The following is a 23740-nucleotide window of genomic DNA, read 5'->3' as shown; positions in this document are numbered from 1 at the left end:
ACAGGCGTTTCTGTCACCTCCCATCAGTCAGCTGCATCGTTTCTGAGCAAGTACCACTGTGCAAAAGTAACCATCTGTGAGACCAGAAAAAATTAACAAAGGCACTCTTTATACAAATAAAAAAATACACCTTACTGGCTTGGCAATGTTGCTGTCTATATAAGAGATACAAAGAATATATAGAAAATTTTTTCTGTTTAAAAAAATGATCAGAAAATATTTCAGAGGTATATTGTTGTCCCTGTCCCCTTCTGAGTCATGAATCATGTCCAGAAGTATTTGTGAGAGTTGTAGCTGTCAGAAGCCTAAGGGACGTTTCCTGCACTGTTGAATTTACTAGGCCAGGTGTAGCACCAGTGTCCTCTGAGACAGTCCAAATAAGCAGTGATGTCCTCAGAGGAACCAGTTCCAGTTAATAGCTGGGAGTGATTTTTCCCATTGAACAGAAGAGAGGGAGAAATGGAAATCAAGAGGGAAAATATGCAAGGGGACAAGGTTGTAAATTATTTTAAAAACTTTAGGAACTGGCTTAGCTTTACCCAAAATAAATATGAATCCTGTAAATACACTGAATGAAAAAGAAAAACCTGAATAAATAAATCTACTGTTCATCTTGTGCTTGCTTGCTGAGAGTGACAAATCACTTGACATAATCCTTACGCAATTTAATATGGCTCGAAAAGCCTAATACAATCTTCTATGCAAGGGAGATGGTATGAAACCTTTGCTGCAATTAGAGGGGAAGATGTGCCTGGTTACGCTAAGAGGTGAGCTAACAAGTTCAGTTCCAGCTTACGTTTAAGAAAAAGATGTGGGTGGGCTGCTGCATTCCCAGAGTTACAGCCTGCTGTGTATCACGCCGGCGTATTTACGAGCGACAGGGTGTGATGTTCCCGTCACTCACAAAGGTACGCTGCCCTGTCAGGGGTGTTACATGGGCCACCGCCTCCGGTGGACACCAGGCCTGGGGATCCCAGCTGCCCAGCTGCCAGAGCCCACCCCGTGCGCCCGGGCACCCAGAGGTCTCCCCGTCCCCGCTGATGGATGCAGCTGCTGCTCTTCCGTTTGCAGGTCCAGCCAGCAGCGAGGCTGAGTCTATGTCCCAGCCACACACGCACACACACAGGACATGGCATGGCTGCCTACGCAGGCTGCCACAGACAAGGTGCTGCCTTGAAGAGCACCCACACATAACATGACCAGAGCTCACACAAACCTATGCACAGACAGCCGAGTCCCCTCTCTCCTCTCCGACTGGTCAACGTTGAAGCTCACTAGTGAGAGCACACACGCCCTCACTCTCCGCTTCACAAGCACACGCACGTTTGTGGATGTCTCAGAGAGCAGCACAGCCTCTCCATCTGTCTAACATCCCTGCCCAGATCCTGAGCCCCCTTTCCCACTATGCGCACCTCCTACTCACCAGCTAGTCTAGCTTGATGCTCGCCAGCAAACGGAGGCACGCTAGCAAACAGATGCACGCACTGACACGCTCCTCTTACAAGCACCCCACACTCCTAAATCCCTTGAATATCCACACGGCCTGTCTGTCAGTCCGATATCCCTGCCCGGACCCTGGGCCTCTTGCTCTCTGGCTGGCTGCACCTTAAGTTTGCTAGGGAACTGCACACATGCCCCCACCCCCGGCAGGTTGGGGAAAACACAAACCCTCTGCCACGCCAGCAGCCGGTGCCCAGGCACGCAGGCACCACGACCCTGGTCCCGCTCCAGCGGCTGGGACTGAGCCCCTCACTCCACCTTTGCCCCGGCCCCTCAGTAGCTGGCACTGGGTGCATGGGTGCCACGAGCCCTGGTCCCTGCCAGCAGTTGCCGTGGGACCCTCATCTGCCCCAGCTGTGGCACCGCAGGTACGGGGCTGCTGTCGCCCGGGGTCCAGCTGCTGCCACTGGCCCCAAAGTCACTCTTGTTTCTCCAGTCACCTGGATGTGACAGCACTTACCCATGGGGTAGAGAGCGAGACTACTTGGAAAGATAGTTAAGAAAGGATTTAACAAGAAGATAGGATAGACAGCAGTGATGAGACACAGGGCTCGGGCCAACAAGTGTGCTGACCAGCAGCTGCTTACACCAACTGGCACCTTTTATACCCTCCTTGCTCTTCCCCCCTCCTTGCTTCTCCTCATCCCCAACCTCTTCCCAGTTCTTTTCGCATAGCCCCACCAGCCCCTGGGGACAACCCCACATCCTCATGCTTGCTGCCGCATCAGTGGCAAAGTCCGGCTGTTACAATATGCTCCTGTCCTCTGAGAATCGTTAGCCATATGTTTTGCAGTCATAATATGGTTTCAGCTCATCCATACATCCAGTATTGAATCTCCCTGTTACAGTGTACTTCCACAGCACAGCAGAATTTACAAGCTAAATGGCACATAAAGACATCAAGATCTTCCTAACAAGATACTTCATTTTTGCTATGGTTTCTTGTGAGAAAATCAGAAGATATGGGAAATGGAATAAAATATAACTCTCGAAATAGCTATGAAATTCTGAAAGCTTTGACTTTCGCTTTGGAAATAAATTTCTTTGGAAAGAACGTCAAGGCCACTACTTTTTAAAACTCATTTTCCACTTCCGTATCCTTGAAACATATTTAAAAAGTTTATTTGATTAAAAACTGACCACTCAACCTTGTCAAATGCTTTTTTCTGCATGTAAAGACAAAGGAATGCATTGAGCTAGTAAATTATAATAATCCCATAATCCTAAAAGCATGTTTACAGTGTTTTCATTTTACTAATTACCAAGGGAGTTGGCATTTAATTACTTTTTTATGATCTCCACACAATATTTCTTTTCTGTCTTAGCTTTTCAGAATAGACATTTATTCTTTTTCTCAAATTACCTGGAAGACCGTAAATAACAAGAGAATTGTATTTGTCCAATATGATGAAAGATTCCATCTATCTCTCATCTCTGAAGTTTAAATACACTTTTAATTATTTTTCATGTTGAGATTCTGCATGTGTTTGCTCTTTGACAGTCACATTATTTATTTTGTATTTATTTTGTTTTCTTTTGAAGTTATTCAAAATTAATAAATACATATCTTACAACCTTGGCATCTTTCCAAACCATTTTATTAATTTTTATTCTTACAGTCCATAATAATGGAGGTTCATCCTTTCTTTTCTCCTCATTGTGTCTTTGCCCAAATTCATATTCAAGTCAAACTCTCAATAAAGCTAAAAACAGTTGCAAGACTAAATTTTTAAAGTCAGTCAAAACTCTTCAAGGCATATATAAATTTCTGCACCAATACTGTTTCTCTGCTTATGCATACATTTTATAATTAATGCTTTAAAATGTATTACTTCTTAAAATATATAAGAGGTGAAAAATAGTTAAAATGGTTGCAAAATACAATGAAGTCACAATGCTATGTGGAAAAGTGTTCCCTGTATTGTTTTGAAACCTTAAGTTCTAAAAAGCTAGAATTTTAAAGGGGGAAAATCAGTTTTGTTGATGAAAAAGAGATAGCTTTTCCCCAAGCATTTAAGTTTTTCTTATTTATTTTTCAAATTAGAACTCCTGACATTTAACTACCGCCCCCCCAAAAAAACCCCTCTCAGTCTAGAATCATGCCAAAGAAAATAAATCTATCTTCAAGCAAGTCTACTTTCTTGGATCTTATTCCTTACAATCCTGTGCTCTGTGTAATGTTAATGTTAATAAGGACTCCCCAGATCTTGGCAAACCATTTGTTATGAATTACACAGCCAATAATTAGCTGCAAAACATAACCAAAGCTGCTTATGTCTACAAATAGCATTTGTTGAATATTTCCAGTTAAAAAATGAAAAATGGATGCTTTAAAAAATTTAACTATTTTTTTGTATAATCTCTTTGTTTTAAAATCAGTCATACTTTAAAAATTGTTTTTAAAGATAAGTATTCCCAAAATAAAATTTTATGCCAAAGAGATCCATAGTACACAGGGCACATGTGATTTAAAAATTGCACAGCAGCAAATATTTAGTCAAATTTAAACACCAGGGAATAAATCTTACTCTTTATGGAATGCTTTTGAAAATTATTTAAGTTAAATTAAGTAGAGAAATAAAATTTACTTTCAAAAAGCCAACTCTTAACATACTCAGCATTTTTAGGTGAGAGTTCGTTCAAGTAAATACACTAGAGTATATACGTGTAAACAATAGCTAATCTCAAACTCCTAACTGACCTGCAAATTTAAATGTATTACCAGTTTACCTTTTAAGTATCTTTTCCAAACAATACTGGTCAAGGGCAACAACTGAAACAGCATCCCTTCTTGCTATGAAGCTGTTTGTGCAATCGGTTCATCATTGAACATTGAATAATTCTCAAGCAATTCTGCATTAAAATCCCTTCTCTTTTGAACTTGTTTTCCACTATTTGGGAATAACCCTTTTAGTGTTTCAGCTGGGCAACTCGGTACCAGAGTACTCGTCACACAAGTGGCTCTGTGGCTCCGAATAGCAGGGTCAGGGCCATGCTGATGAGCTAATAACAGTTCTTGAACGTGAGCTACCCTTGGCATGCAGAGAGGGGGACTGTGCTCTTCACTGCAAGGGGGGATGAGGCCATCGCCTTCCAATATTTCCGTAACTGTCTAATTTATTGATCAGTAATGATTTTCTCCCTCACAAGAACACAGACATGACAGCAGTAACAGCTGTTGTTGCACCAGATTGCCAGAGATTTAAAGAAATGGTTTTTTTTATTTATTCCTCAAGGAGCATTGCTGCAGCACGGAGGTCACAGTCCTGACAAAGACCCATGGTACACTGCTATGTGACTTCCATTGCTGCAGAACTTTGAATCTAAATGAGTGAGCGTGTCCAGTGCAATATAGCTGTTTTCTTTATGTCCTGGGCAAATCTGCAGTTTCCATGGTTACCAAAGGGCAGCCTAGTAGAAAAACAGTCAGCGTTCTCTTTCCATGGAAATTTTATAGGACTGTCCTTTGGAGAAGTTAGTACAGAATCAATCTGTTATCACACAGACCTGTGGCCTCTTCACTTTGCTGTTAAGTTAGCAATCTATGCAAAAACAATTAACCAATTTTAAGCAAACAGCACATGGCAACTTCAAATATTTCTCATTGAAAATCACCACCTCTAGTAACATGTCTACGATCTTTATTCTTACACTTACTTTTAATATATGATTCCTTCTGAAACTATAAAACCCCAGAACTATGCTTTATTTTATACTGCTTAAAAATGTTTAAAAACAAAAGTACACTACAGAAATATTTTTGTCTCCCAAGATTGATCTTTCGATTTTATTTCTGTTGCTTATGGACAACAAATGTGATTGTGTGCATTACTTATCCCCCCCACCACCGAAAGTCCAACAAAAATAAAGAACACCAAGCAGAAGCACTTAATTGAAATGCAACTCCTTCCTTCCAAAGCTGATTTAAAAGTCCTGATCTCAGTCTCCAACAATGATACTTGGCCTTCTACGTGTCTAAGTCAGTTTAAACAGGTGGCTGTAGCAACTCAGTTACCTGAAGCTGGGGTGATGATTTCACCTTTGGTCTTTTCTATTTCTGTCAGAGAAAAACTGAGATTAATAAATACTGTCATTTATTTCTGTAGAAAGGTCTCAGTCAAGAAAGGATACTTCATGGTAATTGCACAAGCTACCTCTCTGTATTCAGTGAACACTAATTATATGTTTGAATCTTACTTACTCTTACTTAAGTTTCTCGAAGGTATTTTTCACATTGATTTCCTAGGATGATAGTTAATTACCTTCAAGTATTTGCCCCAAAACAACATTGGCTGTTACCCAGCCTATGCATGCCTCGGCTTTCTCTTTCTCACACACTGGGTTAGAAGGAGTCATGATGGTTCAGTGGGAAAAATCATGTAAATAAATAAAGCAGACCTACTCACTGCTTTTCTGAGGTTCCCTTTCACTAGCCCTGCATCCCGAGCAGATCTGGCCCCAGGAAAGTCCTATTACTGCATTTGCTATTCTCACTGAATATACCAGGGAGGTTTGTTACATTTGTGACCATGCAATTTTCCCCCTCAGTGTATGGAAGATGGAGAGCCTCGAGTACAGAGTAAACCTTAACTCATTCATTTGAAGGCATGCAAATAGCTCACCTGTTACTGCAAAGGAAGAAGCCTGAACAGCCCCAGACAGATCATTTGCAGTGTGGCTTTCTAACTTAAATCAGATTAAATTACTACCCTGTGGCGGACAGATGAATGAATTTTTTGCCTTAAACATTTCTTGGTGCATGGGGTGCAGGCAGGCCACAACCCCGAACAAGCCATCTGTCCCTGGCGGAAACAGGACTGGGCTGCTGCGACCCCCGAGATGGTCTCCCCGCGACCACCCAGGACACACCGAGCCTGCACTGAACGAGACCACAACTGGGCAGAGACTTTGGGATCTGGACTGTAAATTATTGTCCGTTTTTAGCACAACTTCTATAAAACCTGCTTGGCATGAGTGGCTAAATTTGCTGAAGCCTTAGGCTGCACTCCCTAGTTCAGTGAGAAAGGGCCCAGAGCTGGTGCAGGTGGGAATGATAAGGGCGTTACCAGCAATTTGCATTCCTGTGCACTGCTGAAACAGTGCTAATTGCTGGAGTTACCACCTGTTTGTCAGACCTTGAGAGGTAATGGCTGGACCCAAGAACGGAGACACACCTGTCAGCAGAAACGGCCTACCTAGGGACAGTGATGAGACCCAATAAGGAGCAGGAGACCCCAGACCCAAATATTACTATTGGTCTGAACTACCACGTGAGGGGTGGGAAAACTTAATTTGAAAAAGCTATAATTGCTGAGGGATTTCTTTGTTTGGCTCTCTCTCTTGCTCTCTCTCTCTCCCTCGCTCCTCGTCCCTCGTCCCAGGCACCCAGCTTGAGCTGTGATTCGAACGGAGTCAGCAGAACTTCATCGGCCTCGGAGTGGTGGTAGCTAGCTTTTCTCCTTTTCCAACTTTCTCTATCTTTTCCCCTTACCCTTGTTCTGTTCCCCTCTTCCCTTCGCCTCCCCTTCGTCTTTCCCCCACCTTTTCTCTCCACTTCGTGGAAAATAAAGTTAAAAGGTTGTACGACATTTGACCGGTTTTGGTGTCTTAATCTCGTCCTTGGGATCGTAACGAAACCCACCCGATATTGGATCGGGACATACCCATAATTTTTTATTTAGTTTTTGACCCAGATAGAAGGAACCTCAAATGCTCTCTTTTCTCTTTGTGTTCCTTTATTCTAAGGAAACACAACTTTGAGTCCTGTCTTTTATTCCCAAGACTACTAGATTTCTGTTCTGAGCACTCTTTCTTCTGATAAAGACTTGAGACATTTTACTGAACCAAAGTAGCAGAATTAGAGACTGAAACCTAATTTGAGGGATCATTAAGATTTGACTCTGTAGTGTTTTGGAATAGTCTTTAAGCAGTATTAAGGTCTGAAGGGCTTGAATACAAAACAAGACATTGACTTTAATGGTATTTAAGTACACACTTAAGTACTTTGTTTAATAAGATTGGAAATTGGGCTTGCTATTCCATGTGTGTTTAAGTATCTTGCTGAATCACAGTCTTACTATACCAACAATAATGGTGACAGTGATGATGCAGTATGATCAGTTTATCAATGCTAGGTGCTAATAATAAATATTCATATCACAGATTATGAACAGCATCCAAAAGTCTCCTTCTTCCATATGGTCCATTTGGATCTGCTCTCTCCACATGGCTTGAAAATCTCAAACAGTGGTTTTCAGTTGCTCCTACAGTATACTAGACCACAGTTTTGGCTTGAGCAATATTTATTAAGTTAGCAGGCTGCAGCTAGTTCTCCCACACCCCTGGGCAGACCCATTAAATGTCACACAGTCTTTGTCACCTTCCTTGCACTCTCCCACCAGAGGTGCTAGGTCCTCCTTTCCAGTTATGCAGCACTGTGTGTCACGCTCTGCTGGCCAGCTTGGCAAACCTACAAATTGTGCCTGGCACGTGGTGCTATGACGTGGGGAAAAGGAGGCTATATTGTGCAAGAACCATAATACGTGTTTTCCAGATACAGTGGCCTCCAGTCTTCATGTAACCTTGTGCACAGACACACACTTATTCTATCATGCTCATGCACCACTTTGCCCTGCCAATACAATGGCTAACACAGCACTGCAGACCTGTCTTCAGTAACCATCCAGCCAGAGTGAGTATAGGTCAGAGTGAGGTCTATACATAGCCTATAGCCAGAGTATAGATAGAGTGAGGTCTTTCAGCAGGTTCAGTTGGACCAGAGGGCCTCTGAAATAAAGACAATATTTCAGGTGAAACTCTAGTAGAGCTGTGTAACATGAGACTATCGCCAGCCTGCTCTAAGGCTTAATGCAGCTGCGAAGAAAGTCTTCATCTGTTTTCTGGCTGTATCAAGTTACAAATTAACATATCATTTGATGTCCATTACTTCCTCTGCTTTTCATGTTTCTCTCATATCAATCATCTCTGATGATTTTCAAGCAGATCTGTTAGTTTGCTTTTCTCTAAGAGGAATTCTGAATTCTCATTTAATGAATATATTTTAAATACCTCCATATTCTTGTGTCATTTTTGCTTCCTTCCCTAATATTAACAAAAGCTCCAAGTTTGGTATTATCTTCACATTTAATTAATATGCTTTCCACTCCCTGAATGATATTCCCTGATAGGTCTGCAATCAATGCAAACGGTAGACTGTGTAGATACTACAGCTTATAGACTAAGTAGCCATGTACTGTTTTGGATGCTTATTAAACTGTTGCCTTTTCTAAACCAATGACTTAGCATGTATATAGAAGAATGTATTAAGTCTTTTTAAGTCTTAATTTTGTCTTTTGCTTCTGAGAGTTATTAGTATCGGGTACCTTACCATCTAATTATCACGTTTAGTTAAACTGAGAGCATCTTCTCTCAAATGCGATAGCTACTTTTAAAACATGACTCTGACGGATAAACCAGGTACAGCAATATGCAGTTTGCTTTTAAAGGTATTTAACTATTCATTGCATATTTGAAGAGATTTTAGTGTCCTGTTTAACTCAGCAAAACAGATTTCAAAGTTACAATGAACACCTAATAAAGCAGTTAAAAATAAAAACAACCAATATTCTCATAGATTTAAATATCATGATGTCTATTACCTGATTTTGCATATTCAGCCATGTGAATTTGTTCTGAATCTTTTTCACCTACTTTGAAATATCATCACTGTGTTCTTCCTGCCAACACAGCAGCTGTATTGTCAGGTAACCTTTCCAGCAAATGTGCATTTCCAGTATGTCTGGCAATGTAACAGATATGGCAATGCTTAATATTTTCATCGGGATCCTCATGCTTCTGCTTTCTTGCACCTTGCCATGAGTGGTTCCTGTTGGTGTTCAGGGCACCCCCAAGATTACATAAGGGCTTAGGGGTACTGTGTCACCTTTATTGGACATGACCCATCACAAAACATTTTGTACTGTAGGACACTTGTCTACATACTTCCTCTCTGAGCTGGGTCGACTGCAAAGGGGATCTCCCAGACAAGGGGTCCTCCTGGAGGATGTGCTTGAATCCCTATCACCTCATTCCCTTGGTCATTTCTCCAGGCAATTCCAGTCCAGCCCTACTCAGGGAAACAGGCATGTGGATCCAAAACATCTACAATTCTTGAAATTAATTTTAAAAATATCACTTAAAGTATCACTTTTTGAGAACAATTAGTTGAAGGCATAAATATTAGAATTTAGACATCTTACAACCTCTGATCTGTGATCAACAGAACAAAAGGTAAATTGTACCTTCAAATTACACAAGGCAGCATCCATTTTTAACTTCAATTTACTGCTACTATAATTTTCTCTAGAAGTATAATTAAAGGCTAAGCTATGGCCCCTCTGGTAAATTAGCTTATAACCTCATCTATTTACAGCCTTATGTATTTAGATCAGTGTAAGAATTTCAGGATAGACGGTTTCTTTGCTGGAAGATACAGCACTACAAAGAGGTATAATTCAGGATCCTCTCTTTGGCAAAGGAAAACAAACCTTTTGAATTTAATCATGCTCATAACTTTCTGTTAGCAGCTTCTTAGAATTAAAGAGTCAAGAGCAGAATTTATCCCCAACTGTTCTCAAAATGCCCTATAAAATCTGTGTTAGAACAAACTCTGAAAATCCCTTTTGTATTAGAAAGCTGGAGCAGGGGAATGCAAGTTCAACGTTTTTACAGTTCAACATCTCAGTAATTTTAACTCTAGAACTTTTTGTGAGATGCACCCGATGCCCTGCTGAATTATGAAAAATATTTTTTCTACCAGGTTAAAAGGAAACCACAGTCCTTGGAACAAGCATCTTTTTCCATGCAATTTTTTTTCATTCCACTCCAAACTCTATGGTGGGTTTGAACTAACCCCTAAAATCTTCAGAAGCAAAAGAAAGGGATTTAAGTAATTTAGGGAATAGCTGTATCTACCTTTTAAATCTTCATTTTTGGCAGCTTATGAAAACACTTTTAAACCTAAAACATTCTGGATTCTAGTGAATGTTTTAATTAGACCAATACCAATTTCAATATCTGCATCAGATTGTCAAAAATGACTGTGCTCTAATGCTTCTTTGATTCACTGCTTTTAATGATGAGTTTGTTTGATCTGCAAGCTCACATTTCATTGTACTTATAACGAAACTATGAACGATGAATTTTTAGGTTGATTCCACTGCTTTACATGAAGCTGGATTCTATATCTCTTACTTATTTTATGACTAAGAGCTTCTTATTCAATGAGGTTTTTTTGTAATTCCTACTCATTAACATACAGTGTATTTACCTTTTCTTTGAGGTAAGGACATGAAAAAAATCTCTATCTAACTTCACAGAAAAACATTTCTTCACCTTAAGCCTTAAAAGTAAGCTGCTCGTATGGCTCTCAGTTCCCTTTTACAGCTGTCCTATTTACCTGTCCCATTGCTGCTGATGGATATGCTGTGCCAGGTCAGGCTGTTGTCTCTGCAGCAATGATTTCTCTCTTTTCTATTGGCAGCTGTAAAATAGTATAGCTTATTATACTGCTAATACAATTGCTAATGCAATTTTAATGTTCAAGTATCTTTACATCTCCACATTACATTCCCTCTGCTGCTCTTAGCATGACTGATATTTTTTTGTCCTGAGATAACAGATGTGTATAGAGAAATATATTTCTGTATTTGCTATTTAGGCATAATTTCTGCCAGCATATCTGAGAGTAACAGGATAAGCATGCACCAGACCTGCCCTTAGTTTGGCTAAAGTGTTGCTTTACATCACATCCATATAAAGAAACTATTTTGTAAAGACCAGTGATCTGAAGCTGCTTATATCCTTGAAGCAGTCTCTCAAGGGACCTGACTTCCTGAGTTGTTGCTCCTTGGAGTCATACATTAGTGATGCTGATTTGAGCTCTTTAACTCAGTCACCAAATGTCATCTATCTGTACAAGCAATTGTTATTTATGGTTTCAGGAATACCTTTAAATGACTTTCATCTTCACCACTAGTTATTGTTTTCAGAACTTGCAAGATTAGCTTAAAATGATTCCAGTAGCTCTAATGTCACAAAAATACAGACATTTGGTTTATCTCCTGAAGAGCGATGTTTGGATTCAGTGGCAGATAGCACTTGCTTTGAAGGGTTTTGCCTTAAGGCTGTTCTGTATTCTGAGTGCTTTGAGGATGTGTTAAAATGAAATCAATCTTTGACACTTGAACTTGGGCCTTGCATTCCATTATAGCACGGGTACTCTGCGGCTCTTAGATATCCTTCTGTTTCTATCTCCTGCTCTACAGCACATTATTCACCACAGAGCCCTGCAATCCAGTGGGAAAATTTTATTTACCCACAAAAGGAGACTGGGCAGCACATCCCACTACACGGCATTCAGATGGCAGTTCCCCAACATTAACACTTTACCTGTAAAGAGCGCTCTGCCCTCATTAGCATGGAGGCTCTGAAGTGTTTCCAAACACTTCCATGTTTTGAAAAACAGAAGTATTCTGATACTTGATGTTATTTTCCAGATTTGAATGCTACTTGCTGATACCACATCAGAAAAAATTACAATATGCTTCTTTTAATGAATCAGGAAGACAAAATTCTGAATATACTCCAAGTTTGCTGAAAACCTGACTACTATAGTGAATAAAAAGATTTCTGATCAATTCAGTAAAATTTGGATTGAGCCTTGAATGAATTACTCCTCAGGAATACCTACAAATAAACCTGCAGTTTACATGAAGTTGATTAACTGATAACAACAATAATAATAATAGTATGCCATAAAACTTTTTTACATTTGATTTACAAATTTTTGAGATATTTTCATTTTTCTCCAACTAGCAAAACCATATTTTTCCTTCATCTCTTACTGTAAGTTTACACACTCTTCATCTCAGAGACCCCAATTCTATTTTCCATTTTCACACCAAAGAACACTTGTTCTGAAATCTACATTTATTGATCCACTAATGATATTTTAAACATCAGCTTTTTCTGCTTTATAGAATAATAAGTTCTAAAACCATCTCTGCCTTGACATCTTAACCCATTTTCAAACTTTAAAACTTGCTTTAATCCAAATGCAAAGGTTTGTACGTTGCTTTAAAATTAGGTCAAGCTTTTCAGCTCCAGACAGTCAGGAATATTTGACTTGAAGTCTGAGATGCCATGTAGTGCTTGTGGATGTAAAAAGTATTCAGGAATTGCATTCTGAGCAGAAGCACTTCCTGACCATACTTTGTTCCCAGAAAAATCACTGAAATATTCCAGTAATTCCCATCTGCTTTGTTAAGCATGAGATGACTGTTTCCCACATTTACTTCCAGACATTTTGCAGAACTCTGCTTGCACATCTCAGTGGGGATACCTAATGGACAAGGGATGGGAAGGGATGGGACTGCAACATCAAAGCTAGATTTTAGGAAATAGCTTTGGAGATAGTTTCTTGGGCAGAATACAGAGAAACACACACATATTTTTGAGAGAGCATCAAGTCTGGCAGAAATATGCTGTGGAAGTAGAACGGGAAACAGCAGTTGAACTTGTAATGATGGAATAATACTGCTTCCCTGTCCAAATGCCTTTGCATGTGGATAGAAGCAAGATTTTGATGTAGTTTTGTGGCACTGGCTCTGGTGCATGCACAGAGCCTGAGACAATGCACCTAGAGATATATCCAGGTAGACAGAGTCTAAGACTCATTCATCTAAATTTTCAAGGTACTGTGAATATCTGGAGATAAATGACTCCTGTTGACTTCAACAGACTGTCACACAGCTAAAGCACTGTGCAGTACTCTGAAACTGTAGAGTTTCAAATAGCTTTATCTTCCACTGCACAATCGTATCATTTTTCATTATATTTCTGTGTATTCCTTTCATGAAAATTATTACGTTATCAAGCTGAGCAGAAAAATGAGACATAGGACTTAGAGTTTCCTGCAAAAGAGTGCCAGATATAATAGTTCCCTCTTTATCCCACTCTCTTTCTTAGGCAGCCTGCCAGCTATTGTCTTTAGCTGAACAAAGCTCTGAAAAGATTTCAGAATCTCAGAATGTCTTTTTCAAACAAGATGGTTCATTTAAACACTTTTCAAACATTATCTACTGTGTTAACAATAATGCATTTCCCAGTGCACTTGGGAGCACCCCATTAAGTTGTGCCTAAGAACTAAATGTTTGGTAAATGATCTAATTGACCCCAGATATATAACGCTAGTCTTTTAACCATGGTGCAACACCTGTATCATAGTGCTCCAGTGAAGAAAGTAGCCTCAGACAGACTTTCTGCTCCTTGTTGGCAGTTTTGATCTGCTTGGCTTTTTTGAGATTATTAAGTCCACATACATGACATGTTGCATTTTTTTCTTCTCCTGAAATATTTTTAGGTAGATGAGATTCTCATTAAGGGCTCTCTACATGGACATCCTCCTATTCCTTGGGCAATATTAATGAGGAAAGTATCTGTACTTCATTGTTAGGATCAGTTTTAAGTTTATCTATTTATATTGGAGGAAACAAAGGCTCCAGTAATCACTTGCACTATATCCTGTCACAGATTCAAATACACCATTGAAGCAAAGTGTATGGTGCACTAGAATAATTATGTTTTTTAAATTGTTTGGGCTATGGGTAACTAATAAGACTATTCCCAGACAGCATCTGAAGTATTTTGCTGAAGCATCTGAATCTATCTTTGGCCAATGCAAAACAATTCTGACTGCAGCAATGTGGTAAATGAGTTGAAATCACCCCAGACCTTCATCAGCAGGAGCAGTAATGAGAATGGCAGGAGGAATGCAGGTCCTTACAGATGAGGTGCAAAGCTTCCCTGGTGCAGCAGCTTTATTGATCTCTTTTTTCAGACTTTAGCACTAGATGGATCTCCATAGGTCTTGTACATCTAGCAAGCCTAACGAGGAGAGGCTTGTGGAAAAAGAAGGCCTGTTACCATTTCATTTTTACCATATTCTCTCCTGAAAAGATCATCTCTCAGATGGTTAACTAATTTTAGCTGAAATTGAAAGAACTGTAACTTGCTATATTCATAGCCCTTTAGGAACACTGCATTGCGATTTCTGAAAGAGCCTCTGGATGAGGTTAGTCCAAACTTTGTGTCAGCTTTTCTGCATAGTGCATTCTTCTTAATTTCAGTTGGTTTATCATGGAATTTCTAAAGTGACAAGGTCGCTTATAGAGTGAGTCTTGAATTATGAAGACTCTATTCTATTTATAAGCATTCTCCTTAAGGATATAACATACTAAACTTCAAAAGGGATTAAAAAAGAAATGTCAAAATATGATCTAACATTAAATAATTTGTTTCAAACAGATAGTACAGTGTATATTTAAATTATAGCAATTGCTAGAGAGAGTTTGGAACTACAATAAAATATTTAGTTCTTGTTTTGGAGCAGGACTGAGAGATGTTAGTCATCACATACTATATGAAATTGTATTTATTTAACATGTCTGTTTTGAAAAAATATCCTTTGGTAATTTGGATTTAAAATGGCAGAACACTGAGAAAAAAAATGCTTAAGATTAATAAGGATTTGCTTATCAGTCAGATGTTCACATTTCTGTCAGGCACAACCATCACTTTGTAAATTCTTTCTTTGTGATCACACTGTAAGTTGATTTGAATACCAGGCAGACAGATGTTTTATACTGAACATTTCCAAAGACCTTTGCCTGAATTTGGGATCCTAACCACATATGTTCTGATTTCAGAAGGAGATTTATTGTTTACTTGTGTATTTGCATTTGAAAGCATTGTCTTTAATTATAAAGGTTAAAAAATCAATTAAAATAATCTTTTCAGATAACAAATGAAATAATATGAATATTTAAGGAATTTAAATGCCTGATTATTTTAATTTAAGCTTGAACAAAACTATTCTTCTTTAACAAGGGGAAAATATTCCCTAACATCCCTAACATCCCTAAACATCCCTAAATCCTAAAGGATTATTTGTTGCATCAGAAAAAGTTAAAACAATTAGAGATTTTTTCCCCGTCTTGGTGAATTTCTACTTGAAGATTTTCAATAGATATTTTTAAAGATGCTGCAGACTATATTAATATATTTTGGTATTATTTACTTTACAAGGCACTTTTCTCCTTAATAAACATACTGGGTAGCTTTTGCAGGATTCTTGCAGCAGCCTCTGGAACAGAGCAAGAGCAGTCAGGCAAAGAATCACAACCAAGTCATTAGGGGAAGAAGGAAAAGTATTGGCTAATAACCACAAGACCCCAAAAGACTCATAAATGCCCACAAAGGGTAGAGAAAATTTCATTTTTTAGGTCTAACTAGACAGTAAAGTGAGTGGCATCCAGTGTGTCTGCTTCACTGTCTCTCCCTGCGCTTTCCAGGGAGTCTCTCAGACACAATCATCGGTTTATTAAGGCAGTCAATACAGTGTTATAGAAATTAAAAACTAACATAAGCTATTTGTCAATTCCAGTAATGTGAGTCAGCCCAGAATATGCAAAACTGCTTAGTCTGCGGTAAAATCAGTGCCTTTCTGGAACGACAACTGTAGAGTATTAGCTAATCATAGAAGAAGAACAATAGTGGAAGTATTCAGAGCAATTTGAGGAAATATCGTTTTATAGCAGATTTTTTGGATAGCCTTGTATTGCAGACTAAGGATACTGAAGAAAACAAGCAAGGCACTAGCATGAACGTGTAACATACAATTATCAAAGATCTCTGTCAGTGCTAAAATGTGATAGAAGTGATGGCTCAAATTAAAATATATATTGATAACTGCCCCAAATAAAATGGAAAATTCATACTGATTGGCAGGGTTTTGAGTTTTCATTGTAATTCCACATGGTAATTGTTATGATTTTGGCAATGCCATTCATATAGACAAGTACCTAAATTAAAGTAATATGTAAAAGTATATTTTATCGATGAATGTTCTGTACTGCATTTATTTTTTACTGGAGTACAGGTAGGTTTCATGGAAATGGCTTGTAATTCCATCATCTGCTTTACAGGTCCCCAGGATTCTCAGAAAAAGCAGAAAAATCCCAGAGCAGAGATTCCTCACTAGTGACACAGCCCAAGGACCCACACGCCTGAGGTGATGGGCTGCTGCGGTGCTGCCTGGTTTGAGGGGAGGGCCATGTTTCTGGGTTTTCTAGGTTTTGGGTACTCTTCCACACTACTCCTGCGGTGGGCTTCTGCCCTTGCAACACAAAGTTGCACAGACACTAGAAGACCCAGAACAAGCAATAGCAGTTCTTGGGAGTTTCTGATCATAAGCTTCCTTTGGCTTCTTCTGCATCTTTTCCACATACAGGAATAATAGGGGTGGGTCTGGAGGTCCTGCTGTACATGGAAGAGGATATTTTCTCAGTCTGTGGATGAGTTTTCTAAGCTTGTCTCTCTCCATTTTGTTATTACTTTAAAGCCATCTGGCAATATCTTTTTTAATCTACATCATTTTGTGATTAGAACCTGTGTTAAGTTCTTTTATTTTTATGTCATCCTTTTACTTTTGATAGAGATTATTTCACTTTCTCTACATTATTCCTGGCATTTTGGAACTACCTTCAAAGCATGCTTACACTGCCACTGAGTGACATAATAAAGCATTTCATATTTTAATTATTTCCTCTCAACATGTTTACAGGCTTCATTACCCTTTTCTCATCCATTTAGTTGATTATACTGAGCACATGGAAGAATCAAACAACACAAAATATTTCTAGTAATTCTGACTGAAATGCACAACGCTTGAGTTATTCTGGTCTGAGTGGCAAAAATATAACTTTCTTCACATTTAGACTTCATATGGAGCATAACAGCATGCCTGGGACAGCAGGAGATGAGGCATCACTACGAATACAACAAATAATTTCATCACAAGGAGCATAGAAGAAAAGAATATCACTCCTCTACACATTGTGATTTGCACAGGGCTACTTAAACATTCACTTTTATCAAAGTAGGTCATGAATAAGAGGAGCACAGAGCTATGTTTTTAATCTTAAATAATTATTAATCTTAAAAAAAATCTTGTAGACTGCACTGTTTCCAAGCTGGGCATGTTAGGCTGGCCAAGAAAAGAATATGACTGCTGTCACCCCAGAGGAAAATGCTATTCAGTAATCCAGCTAACGGAATTGTTTACTGCCTTTGTTTAGTATTCACCTAACAACCAGATTCATTACTGTGGGGACCATTAACTCTTGTTATTCCATTTTTCTTCTGCGGCTGGTAGTTATATGGTCATTTCCTTTAATTCCTAAAAGGTGGAGGCTGCTTTTAGCCTGTGTAAAGCAGGACTGCTTGTCAGCAAGATTGTGGATTGCAGTTTTGGGGAAAGCAATGATTCTGTGACCTTGGCGGGTTGATTGCCACCCACTCAGTATCAGTCAGTCTTGCTGGAAAATTGAATGAATAGCAGAATATTGCTGAAAATCATTTTCTGTAAACACTGAATTTCCATAGATAAATATGCTACAGCATTTTAAGGAAGTAGAAAAAAAGATTATAATTTCAATTTTGTTGACAGTCACTGTGTTTACAGCGATTATACAAAACGAAGCGTAATGGCTCCTCTTGTGATCATCTCCTGCCAGAAGGTGGGAATCTAAGCTGTGAGACACAGGGTATGTCTATGCAAGCAAATAATTTTCCACAACAAGAGTGGATTAGTAGACCAAAGGATTTTGTGCTGAGCCCACTAATTCCACATAATCTCTGGCTGAGAGGTTTTATCCAACTAAATGTAGTCTGGTGCCCTGGACCAAACACTACCACACATGCACCTTGAAGCTGTTTGAAGGGCCAGTCTTTGGCTCTTATCGCTATGTGCATTTCTGGTTGTAGCGCATGTAATGTACCCTCGAAGGGGACTTCCCATTTAGTTTCTTCTGAAAGAAATCCAGTTCCTACCTACCACTGCTCTACAAACTGAGTCAGCACATGGGAAATGGGGACACTTAGGGCTTACCTTCAAGCCCAAGCTGTCATTCCAAACCAAAACCCTGATGGAGATGGAGCCACAGACTCTGCATGTGGGGAAGGTTACTGGAAATACCTGCATTAGGTTTGAAAAGACCAGAGAGACACTTTGTTTCTTTATTACTAGGATGATAATACCAGATTTCACTTAACTCTAGGTAAATTGTAAAAGTCAGAATGGCACCATGGTCAAGCTACATACTAGCATTAGTGATGAGTAGAGGTGAAAAGAAGAAATGAACCTGATCACTAGGAAAAAAAATTCACACACTATAATATTTTTGCTAAAATGTTTTCCAGATCCTCGCACAGACACAGCTAAAGATGACGAATACTAGGCTCCAAGGGAATGGAAAAGAAGCTGTTAAGAAAATGTATTTCAAAGTGCCCCCTATGGCCACATTTCTTTCATGTGCTCACATGGAAACAGATCTATTGACCCTACCACCTCTTCTCTGGCCCTTCCTCCTTCTCCCGCTGCACAGCAAATACAAAAAAGAGCCTAAAGCTGTCGTTCTACTGTGACAGACATGGAGATCTCCAACTACCAATATATCTATTTCTCAGCATGGCTTAAGAACATGGGAGATAATATAAGCCTATTCCTTTTGAACTGAGACTTAAAAGATGCTTTTAGAATGGAATAATTATATTCTGCTTTTTGACATCTTAATTTTTAGAGTTATTTATTAATATTTAGTGTTGTTTAAAGCTCCTAGATAGAGCACCAGGACAGTGAGCTACGACTAACAATATAATAAAACCTTAGTGAAAAAAGTCGTTAAAGAAAAAGGAGATTGCAACAGCAGTTTCAGAGGCAGCTTTCTTAGTGTGTTGACAGAGCAGGACTGAATATCTTTCTCTTTTTCTTTTTCTTTTCTGACTCTACTATGCTTTAGGAGAGTTACATATATTTGCATTGTAAATCGCTATTCAGTGAGACCAGACACTATAACATTATTTTCTGGGGAGGTTTATTCATTTTTCTGAGCAGAATACAAGAAAGAATGAAATATTTATTCCATTGTTATTTCATATTTATTTCAGATCACAAAAATTAATAGACACATCTCTTAAGAAGTAAAAAGTGAATAAAATTCAAAGCTACTTTGGGGCCTCCAAGTTTTGAAATATGTAATAATATGAGAATATTGGAAGATACCTTCATGATACTGGACAATAAAGGAAATAAAGCTTATTTCGATTAAAAGTACATCACTAGAATTTTAGACTTTAGTTCATACAAAAAACTGTTTTCACAAAAGAGTGTTATCAGCCCTTCAAGTTCCTATGCAGCACACAGTGGGAGTTCCTCTGCAGTGGCATAGAGTGGAAGTCTACTGAATTCACTATGAGTGGGTGCTACTTGTTCATGGTGGGGTTCTTGGGGCTACTTATAGATACTAGACTTTAGATTTTCAGACAAGATAAATCATCAGAGCTTACTGATTTCATGGACATCTGACATAATTTACAGTCTGTCACTCTAGGTCTGTAAATCTGATGTTCTTTACAGACCCTTCTCTTGCTCTTAAGAAGAGAGGGTAATTAGTAACTGTAAAGCAGGCAAAGGGACATCACGTGTATCTGAGGGGATTTTTGTCTTCAATACAAGTCTGATGTTCTTCTGCTGACCCAGGCCGTCTCCCTGTCCTGTCACTAGCCAAATATGACTCAGTGACGAGATACTGATACCTGTTTAGCTCCCTTAAGTGTCCTGGCTACAAAGCTACTGAGACACATGACATCTACACTTGTAGCACAAAGGATCAACCTCCAAATTACCACTTTGCATTTTAAATTGTTTTGTTAACAGGTCTCCCAGTGAAGATACAGCATGTCGTTTGGAACTCTTGTGCACCTAATGCGTGCAGATAGTGAGTTGCCAAGCTTATGCTGTCTGTCAGCTATTGGTGGTTTGGCAAGTTTGGGGATTTGAATGTATTAAAGACCCTCCAGAGCTGAGCTCTCTGATATGGGAGATAACTGGGTCAGAATGGCATATTTCCCTTGTCATACCCACTTCCCTGTAGCTCCGGGGGGGGAGCCTGGAAAGATATGCTATGACTACAGTCAAAAGAGAGAGGAATAGGGTGCATCTGTCCTACCATACTGCACTGCTCCTGGTTTGACACTAGTATCCAGTCTTCTTCCCTGTAGGTATTAATGCTCCTAATTTGTATTCCTTTTTAGGTCTCTTTTTGTTGCTGCTCTTGTTCTGATTAGATCTTTTTGGATTTCAGTTATAAAATAAACGATAAGTTTCTACAACTGAATGTGTGTGCTGCAGGGATTTTTAGTCAGTACTGCTTCATTCCTGCCCCTCATCACACCATCTACAGCTCTAAGCCAGGAAAGACATCTCCTTATAGAGCAGCTGAGCATGTGGCTCCAAGATGCACTGCATGTAGACAGCATAGTCCAGTGTAGACAGTCTAGTCCATTGAGGCAATATCTCTGTAGCTATGGGTAGTTACAAAAGGGGACTTCAGTAGGTAAACAGTACCTATATGAGAAAGGAACTTGACTGGATAGAAGACAAGTTCCTGCAAAATACCTGAGCCCAGGACTTAGAAGACTGTACTTAGTGCAATATCTCTGTGAGTTGCTTCACCAGCAGCTGTATTGCAGGAAAGGGGGAGAAATAGATAGGCCTAATAGAGAAGGAAAAGGAAGCAGAGATGGTTTGCTGGACCTCTATTGCATGAGTCTGGTTCACTACCCGTAGTAGTGCTAGGCTGTACACTGGTGATGCCTGAAATACTCGTTCTCCAGCTCTTCCAAAGCAAACCATTCCTTTGTGTCCTCATGCAAGCTGTGGCAAATTCTTCAGCAAATCAAAAAGATATGACTGGGGTGTCCATATCAAGCTGTCACTAAGGCCTTGCCATATTGCAGTCAGCCAAGTCACTGAACAACTGATTTTCCCCTCCAGGAGTCGAGGGTCCTGGTAAGGTTCCCACTAATGGTTATACCAAAGAGAGACAGACTGATCGCTCACCTTTCACGCTGCTTAATTGTTGACCTACTTCCTTGCTTCATTTTGGTCCAATCTAAATAGCTCTTTCCTAGACACGTTTACTATAAAGAGGGTTGGCCCTAGGTAGTACAAATGTGCAATGATAAAAAAAAGACCTGTGCATGCAATTTCTTTTTTTTTTTTTAACAAAATAACCATTCTAGTCCTGAGTTTGTTTTCAAGACAAGATGCAAGCTGTTGAACTATGGCAGTGGATGGAGGATCAGTGACCCAAATTGCAGTTATTTGTGCATGCAGTGAGGATAAGATTTTAGCATCTGTAGTGCCTGCATATGAGTTAGTAGGAGACTAGACCTCTCCCAGTATATGTGAACTGTGTCTAAAATATCATGGCAGGCAGTCTTTCCATTATGTAGATAATCTTGATATTTAATTGTTGTTTTGTCTTTATATAATCTTGAGAGTATATCGAATCCTTACTTTCTGATTTTTATAAAGTTATCGTCCTTTAGGAAAAAGTCTGTTTACTGTTTATTCAGCTGTCAAAATTGTCATAGTGTATATACTCAAGAAGAAATACCAAGAAACCTCATTTTAAAAAGCTTTTGAAATCTTCAATTTACTGCCAGTGGTTATATATGTATCAGAAGTAAAATATATGTCTGTATTAAAAGCGACAGGACATTTGCAGCTGGTTCCCTAGCAAAAATCGACAATGTAAAATCATGAAACAGTATCTCAATTTAAAATTGCCTCCAACTACGCAGAAGGAACTAAGTTGTTTGTGCAAATCCTGAAAAGACCTAGCAGAAGGCCTTAACATATTTGGTTCTTGATTCTAAAATACAATATTTTTTACTAGTTTTTAATAAATTAAATGATGACAATGTTTAGCTAAACCAGTAATTTAAAATGTTAAGAGCTGAAGAATTACAATTTTATCTGAATTCAAAGCAAAAGTGTGAAATGGTACATAAGGAATATGTGCAGTAAAATGATACTGATCATAAGCGCATATGGAAAGCTGTTTTTGAAAAATGTTATTCTTTTTATACTTGAAAATAAAGAATATATAAATGAGTAGATCTTCATTGTGTACAAAATAGGTAACTACAAAAGATTCCGATTGTATGACTGATACTCTTCACATACTGGATAAAAATTTCAAAAATATCTAAATGACTTACATGAAAGTCACTGGTAATTAACCTTCTAAATTTCTTGGGTGCTTTGGAAAATACCTAAGGATTCAGGCTAGAATTTTTATGAGCTTGGGAACTCACTTCTGGAACTAGATTTTCAGAAGAGGTTAGCATTCAACTCCCACTTAAATGCTAGAATAAACAGTAATATTTCAACAGCTCAGGAGGACAACAAGTCAGGTTTTGCTAGAGCTTGCAAAGGTTATTTGCAATAATAACAGACATTTCTTAACCATTTTAATTAAAACAAAACAAGTAGAAAAAGAAATTCATTGAGAAGGTCAAGATGAAAGAATCTTGGAAAGGCCTCAAAAGTAAAAGAGTACTTGCTTCACTTGTCAATACAGATAATGATGTTGAACTTGGGGGCAAAAGTGGGACACATAGCAGGAATGGAATTATCTCAACTCAAGTGGAAGCAAAATCCCCAGACAGTAGTGAATTCAGATTAAAGACAGCTATCTTCCAAAGCTTTGAAAGAGTGAGCATATGAACTTGCAGATTCCACAGCAAGCTTTTTCTAGCCTTGTTTAACAGATATGTTTACCCTGTTTAACAAATAAGTTTACCCAGGACATTAATAGTCTACTTCCCTTGACCTGTTTGTGCAGCATTTTAGTAATTCTGACTTTTTGTCTTTTACTGCCTATCTTAACTTAGTTATAAGGAGTTATTCGGTGGATGATTGCTACAGGTGGCAGGTGGAACAGACGTTCTGCAAATCCTTCTGAACTGAACGTCTCTGGTCTTTGCTGACCAAAGTTATAGGTACTGGATTCAGCAAGCCAGGTAGCCCAATGTTCCCATCCTCTTGAGAGGGATATCCCACATGACTGGAGAGTAGCAAAAGTAATACCTGTAGTTTAGAGGACAGACAAATGTGAGTGAGTCACAGCAGGCCAAAATCTGAGGGATGTTAAGGAGCTAGTTTAAGAGGAGGCTGCTGTAGGTAAGTGCTGAAAGGGAATATGAAGACAGATTTCTTGCACTTTGCTGTGGATTAGACTCGTCTTTTTTAATATTTGCATGAATGAAACTG

This window comes from Dromaius novaehollandiae, chromosome 1 (assembly GCF_036370855.1).
Source record: "Dromaius novaehollandiae isolate bDroNov1 chromosome 1, bDroNov1.hap1, whole genome shotgun sequence".
In the NCBI taxonomy this organism is placed as follows: Eukaryota; Metazoa; Chordata; class Aves; order Casuariiformes; family Dromaiidae; genus Dromaius; species Dromaius novaehollandiae.
This window is presented reverse-complemented; position numbering follows the sequence as displayed.